The sequence below is a fragment of the Tamandua tetradactyla genome, chromosome 21 (genome assembly GCF_023851605.1).
Source record: "Tamandua tetradactyla isolate mTamTet1 chromosome 21, mTamTet1.pri, whole genome shotgun sequence".
Taxonomy (NCBI): domain Eukaryota; kingdom Metazoa; phylum Chordata; class Mammalia; order Pilosa; family Myrmecophagidae; genus Tamandua; species Tamandua tetradactyla.
In genome coordinates this window covers 14,879,732-14,896,282 of record NC_135347.1, presented here as the reverse complement: position 1 = coordinate 14,896,282, position 16,551 = coordinate 14,879,732, and the positions used below count along the sequence as shown (strand labels likewise).

The 16,551-nt window shown below is 36.6% G+C and overlaps 1 long non-coding RNA gene across 7 annotated transcripts in view; it reads right to left on the bottom strand.

The window, feature by feature from the left end:
- The window catches only part of LOC143665491 (uncharacterized), a 99,845-nt gene extending 83,541 nt beyond the window's left edge, over nt 1–16,304 (bottom strand). For all 7 annotated transcript variants that reach the window (XR_013167012.1, XR_013167007.1, XR_013167006.1 and 4 more), the window contains exon 1: nt 16,191–16,304. This is a non-coding gene — a long non-coding RNA (uncharacterized LOC143665491). The remainder of the gene's footprint in view (nt 1–16,190) is intronic.
- Nucleotides 16,305–16,551: the final 247 nt, after the last annotated feature.

The window sequence follows — 16,551 nt, the reverse complement described above, 5'->3', positions numbered from 1 at the left end:
GGACACACCTCGCAGAATCCAAGCACAGTGAACTGTACAAGTTATGTGCCCATGAATATTTCTTAAAATGAACAGAAATCTGTTGGCCTTGAAGCCAATATTCTAGCAAAGCTCTTCAGTCCTGATTAAAAGAAAAATACCCCTTGTCTTAATATCAGCCCGTTTTGAGTTCTTAGTATTCTCCAATGGCACCTTGTGCTGTCAGTTGATCTTCACTTAGAGAGCTTGATCTGGAGCTCATGCTGCTTGGAGCCCACCAGCAGGCTGAACCACACAGTGGCCAAGCTCCAGAGATATTTGCTTTCAAACACTTAACATTTGCTTTGTTTCATCCTTTTATTAGGAAGATTAAAACTGAAAGGGAAGCAAGTGAAGCAGCACTTTCTTCCTTTCTTTCTGCAAGAACAGCTTGTTTCCATGACATTTATACAGTGAATTTTTTCTAAATGACAAGCAGATTGTTAGAAGATGTTATTTTCTGTCTCTTTGCTTTGGATCTTCACTTAGTGGGTGTAATGTAAGAGAGACAGCCTCACAAGGAGAGTGACTCAGGTATATGAGTTTGGGAGGGGATTTGGGTGGGGGTGCATTGAATACTTTCTGTTGGGGTTGCTATAGCAGCAGCCTAACAGATTCTGGCTGGAAGTTGTAAGATGTATGAATGTTGTTTATATATATATATATAGAGAGAGAGAGAGAGAGAGAAAGAGAAAGAGAGAGAGAGGGAGGAATATTACTGCAGATACAAGTGTCTGCTCTTTTTAGTTTTTGTTGTTTTTGTTTTTCTCAGTGAAGAAAACAATGTTCACAGAGTCGGTATCCATGCATGCAGCAAGAAGCAGAGCTCCCCGGTCCAGATGAAACAGCTGAGTTTAGGCTGAGGCCAGGGTCTGCCATCCACAGAAGAGTAGTCGGCTTCAGAGAGATCTACTCACAGGGCTCCTCACTCAGACTACTGCCCATGAGGATGCAGAAATTGAAGGGAGTCCCAGGATGTTCAACCCTAATTCTAAACCACGCTCCACTCATCAGCAGGGGTTAGTACCACCTCACGTCTGTACCACACTGCCCCGGTTATAAACTGAATTGCTTTCACCCACATTATCCCTCTGAAAGAGGTCTGAGGAAACCTGCTTTGTTCTCTATCAGAAGCCTCTTCTTTATTGAAGACGCTTCCCCATTCTCAGCTGCCTTGGTCCAGGCCTTTTCAGCTCCATGAGGGCTTGCACAATGGCTTTCATCTCTGAGCTTTCTGCATCCAATCTCCTCTCCTTACTATCCTAAGGGTGATATACTACCCGGCAGAACAAACCTTTTCTTGTCATGCCACCTAATTGAAGAATTCATTAGCCTTTCTATTGTCTATGAGATAAATTCCATACTCTTAGATCAACACATAAAGTCCCTCTTTTAGAAGTTTAGAAGAATTTTCTAAACTTCCCTTCTGCCTCAGATTCACCACTGACTATGCTAGCTGCTTCTATACCCCACCTCCAAGAATCCTATCCTGGGTTTTTCCCTGTTCCGCAAACACACCAAACATGGAATTCCCCATTATCAGGGGTTGAAAGTAGATGTGAATTCTGCCCACAGAATTTTTGTTTGGTTAGAGGTATTTTTAAAAGATTATTTTGAACTCAAATAGCTTTATAATGGCATGGGCTCTCCAATTTGCCACAAGTCCTTTTAATAATACATCCACCCCTCTCCACTTTGCATATTTACACAACTAGCCTTGTCCCTGAAGGCAATTACATCTAATACCTTGAATAGGAACTGTGTTTCCTCTAATAATTAAATCCTCACTGTGCTGGTTTGAATCTGTTGTGTATCCAAGAGAAGCCAAGTTCTTTGATCCTCATTCAGTACTGCTGGGTTTGATCTTTTTTATTGTTTCCATGGAGATATGACTCATCCAATTGTAGGTGGTAACTTTTGCTTAGATGGTTTCCATGGAGATGTGTCTCCACCCATTCAAGGTGGGCTTGCTTACTGGGGCCCTTTAAGAGGGAACCATCTTGGAAAAAGCTCAGAACCAACAGAGCTCACATAGCCAGAGATCTTTGTAGATGCAGAAGGAAGGCGCCCCTCAACCCTGTCCCACCCCCGGGGAAGGCTTATGAAAGCCAGCAGACACTGCCATGTATCTTCCCAGCTCAGACAGATGTCCAGAACCCCAAGACCCCCCCAGAGTCCAGCCATGTGATTTCCCAGTGACAGAACTGTTCCAGATGGTATCAACCTTTCTTGTGTTGTTGGTGCCTTAATTTGGACATTTTCATGACCTTACAATTATAAACTTGCTATTTAATAAATTTCATTTTTAATAGCCATTCCATTTCTGAGATATTGCACTCTGACAGCTTGCAAACTAAAACATTCACCTTTCATAATCTAGAACAGCACCACTACCAATTAAAACCTTGTCAGGGCTTACTGGGGAAGGGTATGCTGCTTTTTAGCTGGTCTACCACACTCTGTTCATTCCTCTACAATAGCACTGATAAAGCTATTATAATTACGTTGATGTCTCCCTACTCAAACATGTTGTCAGCTTCATCATACGAAATCAATCTTAAAAATTTCTATATACACATTGTGTCATAGAGTGACAGACTAGGTAAAATTCTTTTGACTAAATAACCCCCATTTGCAGGTGACAAAACCAGCACAGAGCTTGTAATGAAGGACACCAAAAGATGAGTCTGACTCTAAGACAGGCTTTTCCCATGTCCCCATACTAACAAAGCCTCAGAGGCAAAAGGCTACCACTTTTTTCACTGTGTGTAGCTGGGTCCTTACATCATGGAGATAGAGCAATTAAAAACATCATTAACTCCATGTGATATTTGTGGTAAAGACAGAAACACCCAAAATATAAATATTTTTGAAGCTTCTCCTTTTCTTACCCTCAAAAAAGGGTCTTATTAACAGTTTGGCGCTGGGTGCTTTGTTGTATTTCTAAGGACCATGGAGAAAGACAGAATTGAAGAAGCAAGCCCAAAGAGAGGATTAAAAATGATATAATAGTGGAACTGGACAGACCAGAAAAAGAAAGATTCAGAAATGAAGAGGCAAAAAAATAGGATGGAGCAAGAATAAAGAGAAGTGAAACTTCTGGGTTGTTTTAATTCACTAAAGCTGCCAGAATGCAATGTACCAGAAATGGGTTGGCTTTTACAATGGGGATTAACTTAAAATTTACAGTTCTTAGGCCATGAAAATGTCCAAATTAAGGAATCAATAGGATGATACCAGGACTCTGAAGAAAGGCTGCTGGCATCTGCGACACCTCTGTCACATGGGAAGGCATGCGGCTGGTTTCTGTTGGTCCTTCACTCCTGGGTTTTGTTGCCATCAGCTCTGGTTCCAGCAGCCTTTTCGGTGGGTCCTCTCTTAGTTCCTCTGGGGCTTTTCTCTGTGCTCGCAGCTTCTCTGTCCTTTATCCTCTCATAAAGAACACCAGTAAAAAGGATTAAAACCCACTTTAAAATGGGGTGGATCACATCTCCATCGAAATAACCTAACCAAAATTCCCACTCACAATAGGTCTGCACCTACAGGAATGGATTAAAATAACAAGGCATTTTCTGGGGTACATGACAGCTTCAATCTGGCACGTGTCATACGGGATTTTAGTGAGCAACATGGTTCAAGAGAAGTTTTAGGCAATTTTGCTATATGTAGAATTGTTTAATTTTCTGCCTTGTCCATATCCTGGGGAAGACCTTCTGATAGAGGGCTGCGTTAATCCTCAGAGATCTCAGGTTCAGATTTGTGTTTGTTTGGGATACATCACAGTGCAGTGTTAGCATTAGGGCTTAGGTTCATTCGATAACAAAATTTACTTCTTAATTTTCATGTTAAAGCAAACTTAATCATACTGTCATATATCAAAGCAGCAGCCCTAGAGAAACTACCTGAATAGTTTAGCTTCTCCCAAAGTCAAAAGAGAAGTCACAACATTTTTTTACCAAAGTGCTGATCTAGGTCTACCTCATAATAAAAGGTTGCTCTGGGATGCTAGGAAATAAACTATAAGCAAGGTGAATTAAAGAAAAAGTCTGGGTGGACACAGAAATTTTTAGCTGAAAAGAAGAAAGAAGGAAGCTTTGGTTGCTCTTCTGGATGACGATACTTATAATCCATGCTACATTATACCTTTGCATCCTTGCTCTTTGATCCAAAGGAGGTGCAAATGAAACAATGTGCCTGAAACATGTCACGTAGAAGATAAAACTCTTCACTAATGCATAAAATATTGCTATTGGTCCCACCAAATTTCTCCCATACATCCGTTTTTCAATCAGGTAGGGATCATAGAAGAAATAGTCTGTATTTCCTGACTCCTTTCATTTGGTATTTTTGCTTTCATTCCTTTAGATCTCTGAGAGCATAGTGTGGCCGTATTAAAATGCACACATGCATGTGTGCACACACACACACTTTTCCATCGTCCTCCTGTAAAAGAATAGAAGTAATTCAAAGAGTCATGATGAGAGATGCTGTGGTGAAGACAAATGTCCCCTAAGTTGCAGGAGATGCCTAAACACTTAAATTAGACGCAAAACTGTTGAAGGCGTTTTATGGTATAAAATTGACATTGTACTGAATGATTCAACAGTACTGGTTGTTTCGTATACCTAAATTCCTCCGTTTTGCCATCAACTGACTGTGTGACTGCCCAGGGCACTCAATCTCCCTAGGCCCTGTGCTTCCACATATACTATGTTCATGGATTGAATGACTTGATACTGTATTAAGACATATCTCTCGGACTTAATCTATAGATTCAAAATATCCCACTAATCTCCTAGAAGGTATTTCTTCAGAAATTGGCAGGCTGATTTAAAAATGTATATGGAGATGCAGGGGGCCTAGAATAACCAAAACAAATTTTAAAAAGAAGAGAGCTGGAAGAATCAAAATACTTAATTTCAAGACTTCCTTGAAATTAGTATAATATTGTTACATTGATATACATATAGATTAAGGGAACATAAGAAAGTCCAGAAATAAATAAATTATATATAATAGAGAAAATATATAAATAAAATATATGCTTGTATATGTTTTGTGTGTATACATAAGCATACATAAACAAATAAATATATTATATATACATCAGTTAACTTTTCACAAAATACCAAAATAATTCAATGAGGAAGGAAATAATTTTTTAGCAAATGGGGTTAAACAATTGACTTCATGGAAAGTAAAATTTTAAGCATGGCCCTTAACTCCATGTAAAAAAATTCACTAGAAATGGATTCTAAACCCAAACATAAAAAATAAAGCTATAAAATTTCTAGAAGAAAAGAAAGAATAAAATCATTCTGACTTTGGGGTAGGAAGAGATGTCATACACAAGACACAAAAAAATTTTTCAATCTCGATAATGAGAAACAAGTCGATTTGAAGAAATTAATGGGCAGTGCTTGAACAGAAACTTCAAAATAAGAAGTGCAAATGGCTCATAAGTATATGAAAATACATTCATATCATCAGGGGCATGCAAATTAAATTATATGACATTTCCCACCCACTAGAATTGCTAGAATTACAAAGACTATCAACTATTGCTAGGAATAGGGATCAACTGGAATTCTCATACTTTGTCGATGGACCTGTCGGTGGTACAATGACTTTGGAAAATACTTGACAGTTTCTTCTAAATCAAATGTGCTTATCAAATGATTGAGAAGTTCCTCTCTAAATGAAAGCATATGTCCACAAAACACCTTCACATATCAAAACCTGGAGGGAAAATCCAACAGGCGGTAAATTCATAAACACCTTGTGGTATATTAAAAAAATGAAATTCTACTCAGAAAGGAAAAAGGAGAAAAACATATGAACAACAACGTGGAAAAATTTTTAAAATATTAGGCTGTGCATGGGAAACCAGGCGACAAAAAAGAATAGATATTATGGCTACATTTATAAGAGGCAAAATTAATCCACAGAGATAAAATTAGATCAATGTTTGCCTCAAGCAGAGAAGGAGGAAGGCAAATGCCTACTAAAGAGAATGAAGGAACAGTCTAGGCAGGTGGAAATTTCCTATAATTTGATTAGGGAGGTATTTACATGAATGTATACATTTGTCAACTCATAAAACTGTACACTTGAAATGGTGCATTTTACTACATGTAAATTATATTTTATTAAAGTTTTTTTTAAAGTGATCACATTGCAGCTCAATTGGTAACATAGCTGAATACATAATCTTATCTATATTACACTTTCAGTCTTAAAACTGCATCGACTCTGCCTTTCATTTTTAATTCATAATTAATACTCAGTGGAAGTTTGTTACATGAGCAAATCTCATGCTGAACACAAGAGAAACATCAAATCTTTACTTCTTTGATTTCCCATGATACAAAGGAACTAGGGCACTGGGTTTTGGTAGTCCAAAGTAGATTTTCTTTCCATAGGTTATGCATGCTTTCTGATGAGTCTTCGGATCATACAGTTCTGTTCAAAGCAAACTAACACTGCCATAGGTCCAACGCCATTCTTGGAGAAAATATTTTTTCAAAATGCATTAGTGGAGCTTTTCCTTTTTTATGTTTCATATGCTTCTTACTTTTTACCCTTAAGGATAAAGAAAACTACCAATTTTATTCAGAGAAATGCCCTGCAATTTCATAGACTGACTATTAAACCTTGCATTTGCTATATATGTCTTCACTGTGTTCTTCAGCAACGGCAGAGACTCTTAGAAGTGCTTAAGTTTTAATGTTATTTTGTTACCTTCATAAAACTAGCAATTTAGGCCACTTTTAAATCCAAAAAGATGACAGCTACTGACATTGTAGATTTTGAAATGTTTCATTGGTACACTGTCTAAGCATGTTATTTTGCTGAATGACCATTCTAATTTAGTGACGAACGATTCATGTCACTAACTTCTTTATAGCTACAGTCCATTCGCAGAAAAATAAAAATTGTTTAATTATACCAAAAGAAAAATCAACTGATATTCAAGTGTCCATTTAAGGCAGTAAGATTGGATCTGTGGGTTAATGATTTAAGAAAATATCGGCAAAATCAAGAACCATTTATTAGGAACCTCTTTTGTGCCTGGCCTGATATTGGGTGTGAGACCCAGGAATGAATAAGACATGGCCCATGATGTAAGAACCCAGACCTGTGTCTCTGCAGAAATCAAGTAAAAATGTAACTGGATAATGCTAAGTAAATTCACATGATATGAGGTTTGTATAGATATCTTAGAATTGAGTTAATTCTATAATTATTCCAGTTTTTTATTCAGGCTCTCACAGTGATCTTGGTCTGATGGATAAAATAAACTGAATAGGGAGTCAGATAATCTAACCATTAATTTCTATCACATCCTTGTCACATCACATACCTATCTACCAGATTAGAACATGTGGCCTTCATTGCAGGAATTACGCATCATTTATGTCTGTATCCTGAGCCTCTAATAATGTACCTGGCACTGAGTTTATATATGAAGAAGCCAACACAGAAATTTCAAAAATCAGTAAGTATTTTCCTGTCTGTAAATAAATTACATGGTATTTAATCTTCTAATTCAAATACTCATCATTCCATTTAACCTGCTAGATTTCTTAAACTTTGTGTTGGAATCAAAAATATGTTCTAAAAGTCTACCATCCAAATTACATTGGTTCTATTTCCAACTCTGCCATTAATCAGCAGTGTGACTTTGGGTAAGTCCCATAAACAATCTGGGCTTTTGTTCCTAACCTTAAATTGAGGGGGCTGAATTGAGATGATTTCTAAAGTTCTTTATGGCTCTGAAATTCTCAGCTCTAAAGTACTGGAGTTTCCCTGATGGAGAAAGGAAGATGTGCAATGTAAATAATGACTTTACAATCTGCTGTGAGGGGGAGGCACTAAACCTCATAAAGCAATATAAAGACTCACTGATTTAAAAAGGAATGTTCAAGTAAACTCTGCAGATTTCTGCAGAATAAGAACCAAATCTTTAGCTTAGGCAAGTAATAATTTTCAGGATTCTAAAGATTTACAATATGTAAGGAAACAAATAGCCTCTCTCCCCAATGGTTATTTGATTTTCAAAATAATTTAAATATTGGAAATAGTCCACCATCCAAAATTAGTTCTAAATCCCAACTCTAAAAGATCCTCATACAAAATAAGGTTTGGGGAAGAAAAACCACAAGAAGTAATGATGGTATTCAAGACAAAAAGTTCATCTTCATGTGAGCTTAAGGTCTTTACTTGACATCGGAAATAGGACCCTGTGTCATCATGCATGCAGGACAGGACTGTTAGGTTCATCCTTCTCATGCACTTCTTAAATCATGCTAGTACCCAACCCAAAATCCTAAATATCTCATCAGGATAAAGTCCAAATTTTTATCTGTGAAGATAAGGCTTGTCTGCCATTCTTTCATCTGTCCTGAATGGACATTGGTTTTCCTCCTTCTCCCCAAACTGAGCAGTCTATTTTAGACAGCCATGTCCTGCCCACAACTTCAAACTTGACTTATCCATGTCATGCTCACATCACTCTTTATCTCAATGAAAATCCTACTCAATCTGGAGTTCTGTTTCCAGTATTTGTAGGCAAAGTTATTAGATGAAACTAAAGCCATAGAAAATATCCATTCGAAGGAATCACACAGTTTAATAAAAAGAGTAAAGATCACAGATCAATATCTGAGAGATAACGGAAAAACAGATAATTGGACAAGATATTTTGCCTACTTTTGTCTAAACTATCAGCCAGTTTTTCAAGAGACTGCTGAGAAACTGAGCATAGTTTTTTACAGAAAAAAAAAAAATTTTAATTCAGGCAGTTCAAAAGAAGAGGGAGAGCATAACAAAAGATGGTCACAATTTAGCAATAAAAGTGAACTAGAAATAGACCCTGCTTCAGAGTCTAAATCCCAGTTTGATATCATTTCCGATTCTAATTTCATTTAGGTAACCAAAGTATTCACATTCATATTACCTATGAGAAAGAAAAGTATATCTTCTTCAAAGGATGATGATAGAGGAAACACAAGTCTAGGGTCATATTATCTCTAAAGGGTTTCATATATGCCTGCACCCAAAACATTATCACCAGCTATGGAGAAGAGAACACAACATGGTAGAAAACAAAGAAAAATAATATATGATAAGAAATAAACCCTTTAAGAGAACATAATAATGAACTTCTAGATACAAATTTTAAATTAACTATATATGTTTGAAAAAAAAAGACTTTTTTTTCGGAGAATAGGAAAGAAGGAAACAATTACAAGTCCTCTAAGTGGAAAAGAAAATAAGTGATATTAAGAACTGAAGAGATAGTATTAAGCAGATTAGGCATCACAACTCAGAGAATTAGTGACCTGGAAGAAAATATACAAAATACAGGATGAAGATATAAAAGAAAACAACACAATTAGAGTAAAAAGGGAAAACACTATGAGTCAGAATCTGAAGGGAAAATGGCAGAGTAGGAAACTCAGGGATTAAGTTTCTCTACCAGAATAACTATTAAAACAGGCAGGAATTGTCTGGAACAACCAGTTCAAAACTCCAGAGTCCAGGAGAACACTGTACAGCATCTAGGGCAGAGAAGAGAAAGAGACTGGGAAATTATAGTAAAGACTAGGAGGGAAATTGCTCTCTCTATGCAGCAGTACCCATCCCCACTCTCTAAGCAGGCCACTGTGGGGTATAGCCCCTGCCTAGATCCCTGGTGACAGAAAGGGAAACAAAAACCCACTTCCACAAGTTCGGGGGTAGGTCTGGCTGATGACTAATCATGGCTTTTGATTAGCAACATCAGATCACTGGGGGTCTGGTTCTAAAGGTGTTCATTATTCCAACCCACCCAGGACAAAGGCTGCTGAGGAAACTTAAAGACATGATACTTCTGCAGAGCTAAGGGGATCAGTGCAAGGATTTCATTTTCTGGGCAGGTCAGGAAAGTATAGCTCTGAGGAGCCATGGAAGAGGTTCCTGGCACCCCTCCAGATCCCTGCCACAAGGCAGTTTGGAACCAGTCTGCACCTCCTTCCTGGGTCCCCAGCCTTGTTCCAACTGGGGAAGACTAACAGGGAACTTCTCTCTGGCATGCCCTCTCTCTCCCAGAATTTCCCTCCAGATAAAAGCAGCTTGAGAAAACAATGAAAGCAGTATAAGGAATTATTGAGCTGGATATCCTAGGGTTAAAGATTACCTAATTTAAACACCAGGAAGAGGAAGAAGGTTTGTCTCTTGGGAAATTGAGAGAGCATCCAAACTCCTACATACAGGGAAACTTCAAAGCAAATAAAAAAAAAAAATAGCCCAGGACAAGACACAGGCCTAGGAAAGACAAGGAAAATGCTGCACTTAGCAATTTCCTTGGATGGACTTTCCTGATAGGATGGCTAACATCAAGAAAATCTTTGTCATATCGCCAGCTGGTTACAAAAATCAAGAAACAGATATCTCAGGGAATAAATTCCAGAAGTAACACTTAAAAAGATTAGAATGTATAGTGTGCAAGAGTACAATACAAACAATGCTACAGGAAATGATGACCCAGTCAAAGGAAGAGGATAAAAATCCAGAAAACAGCAATGAATAAGACTGTGGGCATACCAAAGACTTTAAAACATAAGGTCAAAAATACTCAAGGAAATGAGGTAAAATACAGAAAAAGAATAACAGCTATCAGGAAAACAATGAATGAGCCATATGAGAATCTTAGTGAAGAAACAAAAATTTCAAAAATGAAGCATGATGGTTTGGAGCTCATGAAAATATGCTCCAGAAAATATTTTCTCAAACTTTATCCATTTCTGTGGGCTTGAACCATTGTAAGTAGGATGTTTGATGAGGTTGCTTCACTTAAGGTGTGGCCCACCTCAATCAGAATGGGTCTTAACACTATTACTGGAGTCCCTTATAAGAGAATCAAATTCAGACAAAGGAAGAGAAAGCCACAGCAGTCAGAAGCTGAACATCAACGGAAACAAGAGAAAATAGAAGACTAGGGGACACCATCACTTACTTTACCATATGACAAGCTAAGGAGCAAGGATCAATAACAGTCAACGCCAGGATGCCACAGTCTTCGAGACAAATTATCACCTTGGGGATACCTTGATTTAGATTTTTTCTGAGCCTCAAACTGTGAGCAAATATATTCCCATTGTTTAACTTGATCCATTTCATGGTATTTGCTTGAGAAGCCCAGGAAACTAAAAACAGATTTTTGTACTGGAACAGTGGGGTGCTTTCGTAACAAATATTAAAAACCATAAAAAGGGGTTTGGAATTGGATAATAGGTAGAGGGTGAGAGAATTTTGAGACACTTGGTAGAAAAGGCCTATATTGTTTGATATAAGGTTGGTAGAAATATGGATGCTAAAAGTATTTCTGATGAGGTCTTAGAAGGAAGTGAAAAATATGTTAATGGAAACCAGAGGAAAGATTCTTATTCTTAAAATGGCAGTGAACTTGACAAAACTGGTTCTGATGTTAGATGAAAGGCAGAATTTGAAAGTGATAAACTTAGATATTTATCTGAGGAGATTTCCAAGCTTAAAGTGGAAAGGGCAGCCTGGTTTCTCCTTGCAGCTTATAGTGAAATGAAAGAGGAAAGGGATAAGTTAAAAAATGAAATCCTGGGCACAAAGAGACCAGAAATTAATGTTTTGGACTCCTGTGAACCAACTGCAAGGCCAACAAGTGTTTTATAAGATTTGGATGAGCAGTACCACTGCCAGCCTGGACTGAAAGAAAAAAAGAAGGGACAAATTAAAGAAAGTGTGACACCATGGACAGAGAAGGGAGAGACCAGGAGATTCACCATGTGCCTTGTCACGTGACAAGCTAAGGAACATAGATCTGCAGCAGCCAGCTCCAGAATGCCAGTGATTGGGAAGAAAGCATCACCTTGATGACACCATGATAAGGACTTTCTCAAAGTCTCAAACTGAAAGTAATATATTTCCATTGTTTAACTGACCCATTTCATGGTATCTACTTGAGCAGCCTAGGATTTAAAACAGGATCTAAATAGAACTTTGGGAGTTGAAGACCACAATAACTGAAATGAAAAATGTCCAAGTTTCAAGGCAGATTATAACAGGCAGAAGAAGAATTAGAAAACTTGAAGACAAGACAATTCAAACAAGTCAGGCTAGACACAGAAAGAATAAAGAATGTAAGAAGTGAGAATAGTCTAAGAGTCCTCTGGGACACCATCAAATTTACCAATATACACATTAAGAGAATTCCAGAAGGAGAAGAAAGAGAGAAAGGGGCAAAAGGAGTAGTCAAAGAAATAATGAAGGACAACTTCCCAAACTTGGCAAAACACACAAATATTCACATTCCAGAAGCCCAAAGAACACCAAAAGGGATAAATAGGAAGAAACAAACCAGTTATTTAATGATCAAGCTGCTGAATTCAAAGGACAAGTAGAGAGTTCTGAAAGCTGCAAGAGAAAAACAACATGTTACATAAAACGGAAATCCAATTATATTGGATGCTGATTTCTCATCAGAAACCATGGAAGCAACTAAGTGGTAGATTGAAATACTTAAAGTGCTGAAGGATACAACTGATAGATAAGAATTTTATGTCCAGTGAGACTTTCTTTCAAAAATGAGGGAGATATTAAGATACTCCTAGATAAACAAAAGCTAAGGAGTTCATCACCACTGGACCACTATAAGCAATGCTAAAGGAAGTTCGTCTGACACAAAGGAAAGGATATTAGACAGTGTTTCAAAGTGGCATAAAGAAATAAAGATCTCCGGTAAAGGTAACCATTTGGGTATTTATAAATGCCAATACTACTGTAGTGTATTTTGGGGTGTATAAATGCATGTCTTATTTCCTACATGTGCTGTGCTGGTTTGAAACTGTTGTGTACTCCAGAAAAACCATGTTCTTTAATGTTCATTCAATATTGTTAGGTTGGATCTTTTTTATTAACTTGTTTCCATGGAGATTTGACCCACCCAACTGTAGGTGGGATCTTTTGATTAGATGGTTTCCATGGAGATGTCTGTCCACCCATTCAAGGTGGGTTGCTTACTAGAGTTTTTTAAGAGGGAACCATTTTGGAAAAAGTTTCAGAGCCAACACAGAGAGAGAGATGTTTGGAGATGCAGAAAGAAAATGCCCCCAGAGAAAATGTTGGAAACAAGAAGCCAGGAGAGAAAGCTAGCAGATGTCACCATGTGCCTTCCCAGCTGACAGAGAAACCCTGAACATCACTGGCTCTTTCCTGAGTCAAGGTATCTTTCTCTAGACACCTTAATTTGGACATTTCATGGCCTTAGAACTGTAACCTTGTAACTTAATAAATTCCCTTTATAAAAGGCATTCCATTTCTCACAGCATTAACAAACTAATACAGGTGCTAAAATGTAAATACATAAAAACCAACAATAAATATATGATTTTGGACATATGATGTACAAAGATAGGAACAGTAGAAAGTACAAAAAGGTAGGGATATGGAGGTATATTGGAAAAGTCTGTGTATATGCTACTGAAGTCAAGTTGGTATCAAACTAAATATGACTGTTACATATTTAGGAAGTCAAATTTAGATTTCCCATGATAACCACAAGGAAAATATATGAAGAAATCTATACAGAATATGAGAAGGTACTCAATATGATACAACATGTGCAAAAAGTAATAAAATATATATGATTTTGGACATATGATATATAAAGATATAAACAGTAGAAAGTACAAAAAGGTAGGGATATGGAGGTATATTGAAAAAGTCTATGCTAGTGAAGTCAAATTGGCATCAAATTAATATTACTGTTATGTATTTAGGATGTTAAATTTAGATTTCCCATGGTAACCACAAGGAAAAAAATATGAAAAAATCTATACTGATATGAGAAGGTACTCAATATGGCACAATACATGCAAAAAATAATTATAAAAGTAGGCATTAATGGAATAATTGAGGGGCAAAAAAGGCATAAGACTTACAAAGATTAAAGAGTATAATGGCAGAAGAAAATTCTGCATTACCAGTAGTGACTTTAAGTATAAATAGATTAAACCGTCCAGTAAAAGGCACAGATTGGAAGTATGGATAAAAAAAAGCATGACCCAACTGTATGCTATCTGCAAGACACTTATCTTATATTAAAAAATACAGGGAAGTTGAAAGTTAAAGAATAGAATAAAATATACCATGCAAGGAGAAATCAAAAGAGAACTGGGGAGGCTATGCTCATATCAGATACAATAGACAATGTAAAAAAAAGTTAGAAGGTACAAAGACAGTCATTATACACTGATAAAGGGGCCAATTCAACATGAAATATAACACTTATAAATATATGCAACTAAATGTAGAGCATCAAAATATATAAAGCAAATAATGGACAGATTTGAAGGAAGGGAGAAATTGAAGGTTCTACATTAATAGAAGGAGACAAATACACAATTTTCAATAATGGATAAAACATTTAGACATAAAATAAATAAAGAAATATAAAACTTGAACAATATTCTAAACAAAGGAGACCTAAAGGGGTAATATAGACCACTTCACCCAACAACAGAACACATATTCTTCTCAGGGGCACATGAATCTTTCCCCAGGATAGCATATATTAGGTCACAAAACAGCTCTCAAAGATTAAAAAATATTGAAATCAACAACGTATCTTCTCTGACCACAATGGATAAAGCTAGAAATGAGTAAAAGAAAGAGAAAAGGAAACTTCACAAATATGTGGACATTAAAAAACATATTCTTAAACAATTGAGGAGGAAATAGCAAGGGAAACTAGGAAATAACTTGAGGTAAAATAAACGGAAATTAAAACATACCAACACTTATGGAGTGCAGCAAAGGCAATGTTAAGAGGGAAATGTACAGCTCTAAATGCTTATATGAAAAAATAAGATTTCAAATCAAAGACCTAACTTCAAAACTTGAAGAAACGAGTGAAGCAAAAAAAAAAGAAAAAGAGAGAGAAGACATAACTAAAGTTAGAAATGACAAAGGGGATATTACTACTGACCCAACTAAAATGAAAAGGAATACAAAAGGTCACTATGAACAACTGGACACCAATAAATTAAACAACTTAAACAAAATGGACAAATTCCTAGAAACACACAAACTACCTACACTAACTCAAGAAGAAACAGAAGATCCCAACAAACTGTTAAGTAGAAAAATGTTGCTTCAGTTATCAATATCCTCCCCAAAAAGAAAAGTCCAGGACCAAATGGCTTCAAAGGGAAATTTTACCCAAAATTCAAAGAATTACCAGCTATTTTGCTCAAACTCTTCAAAAAAAATTTTTGAAGAGGTGGGAACACTCCCTAGCTCAGTCTATAAGGCCAACATCACCCTTACACTAAAGCCAGAAAAGATATCAAAACAAAGAAAATTATAGAATAACATTTCATAGTATAAATGCAAAAATCCTCAATAAAATGCTATTTTATTGCTGATTAAAATAATAATACATGATGATCAAGTGAGATTTATCCCTGGTATGCCAGGGTAGTTCAATATAAGAAAGCCAATTAATGTAATACAACATATTAACAGAATGAGGGGAAAAAACCCTGATCATCTGAATTGATACAGAAAAGGCATTTGATAAAATCTAGCACTACTTCTTAATTTTAAAAAACTTAGTAAATTAGGAATAAGAGGAAAATTCCTCAACTTGATAAAGGGCATATATAAAAACAACCCACAGTTAGCATGCTACTTCCTAATGAAAGAATGAAGGCTTTCCCTCTAAGATCAGGAAAAAGACATGGATGGGTGCCATTGTTACCACTGTTATTCAACATTGTACTAAAAGATCTTGCCAAAACCATTAGGAAAAAAAAAGAAATAAAAGACATGAAAATTTTAGAGAAAAGAGTAAAATCTTAAGTCTTGACACTACAGAATTACAAATTACTACATGCTGTGGACCTGGCTAGTGGGAAAAGAAAAATCTACAATTGCCAATAGTTTAGTAAAATATAGTGATTTTACCCATTTCTAATTTTCACTAATCAAATGTAAGGCACCTGAAGTCAGGAATTCATATAACCTTTTTGGTCGGCTTTATGTCTAGGAAAAATTGAAAAAGTTTTAATGAAATAAGTGTTTTAATTTCATTGGCTGCTCAAGCAAATACAATGCAGAAGGATGGCTTAAATGATGGAAATTTAATGACTCACAGAATTGAAGCCAGGAAAAAAGTCCAAATCCAGTCATCATCAAGGTGATGTTTTCTGCCCCAAAACTGGCATTCTGGGGCTTGCTGCTGGTGACCCTTAGTCCTGGGCTCCTCTGTTACATCACAAAGTATGTGGTGACCTCTCTTGGCCTCTCCATTCTCTTCAGGGTTCTGTTGATTTTGGCATCTGGCTGCTTCCTCTGTCTGAATTTCATTCAGCTTACAAAGGACTCCAGTAACAGGATTAAGACCCATCTATTTTGAAGTGGGCCACACCTAATGAAAGTAATCTCATCAAGTTTCTTCCTAAAATAGGTGGATACCCAAAGGAATGGATTAAGCTGAAGAGCATGTTTTTATGG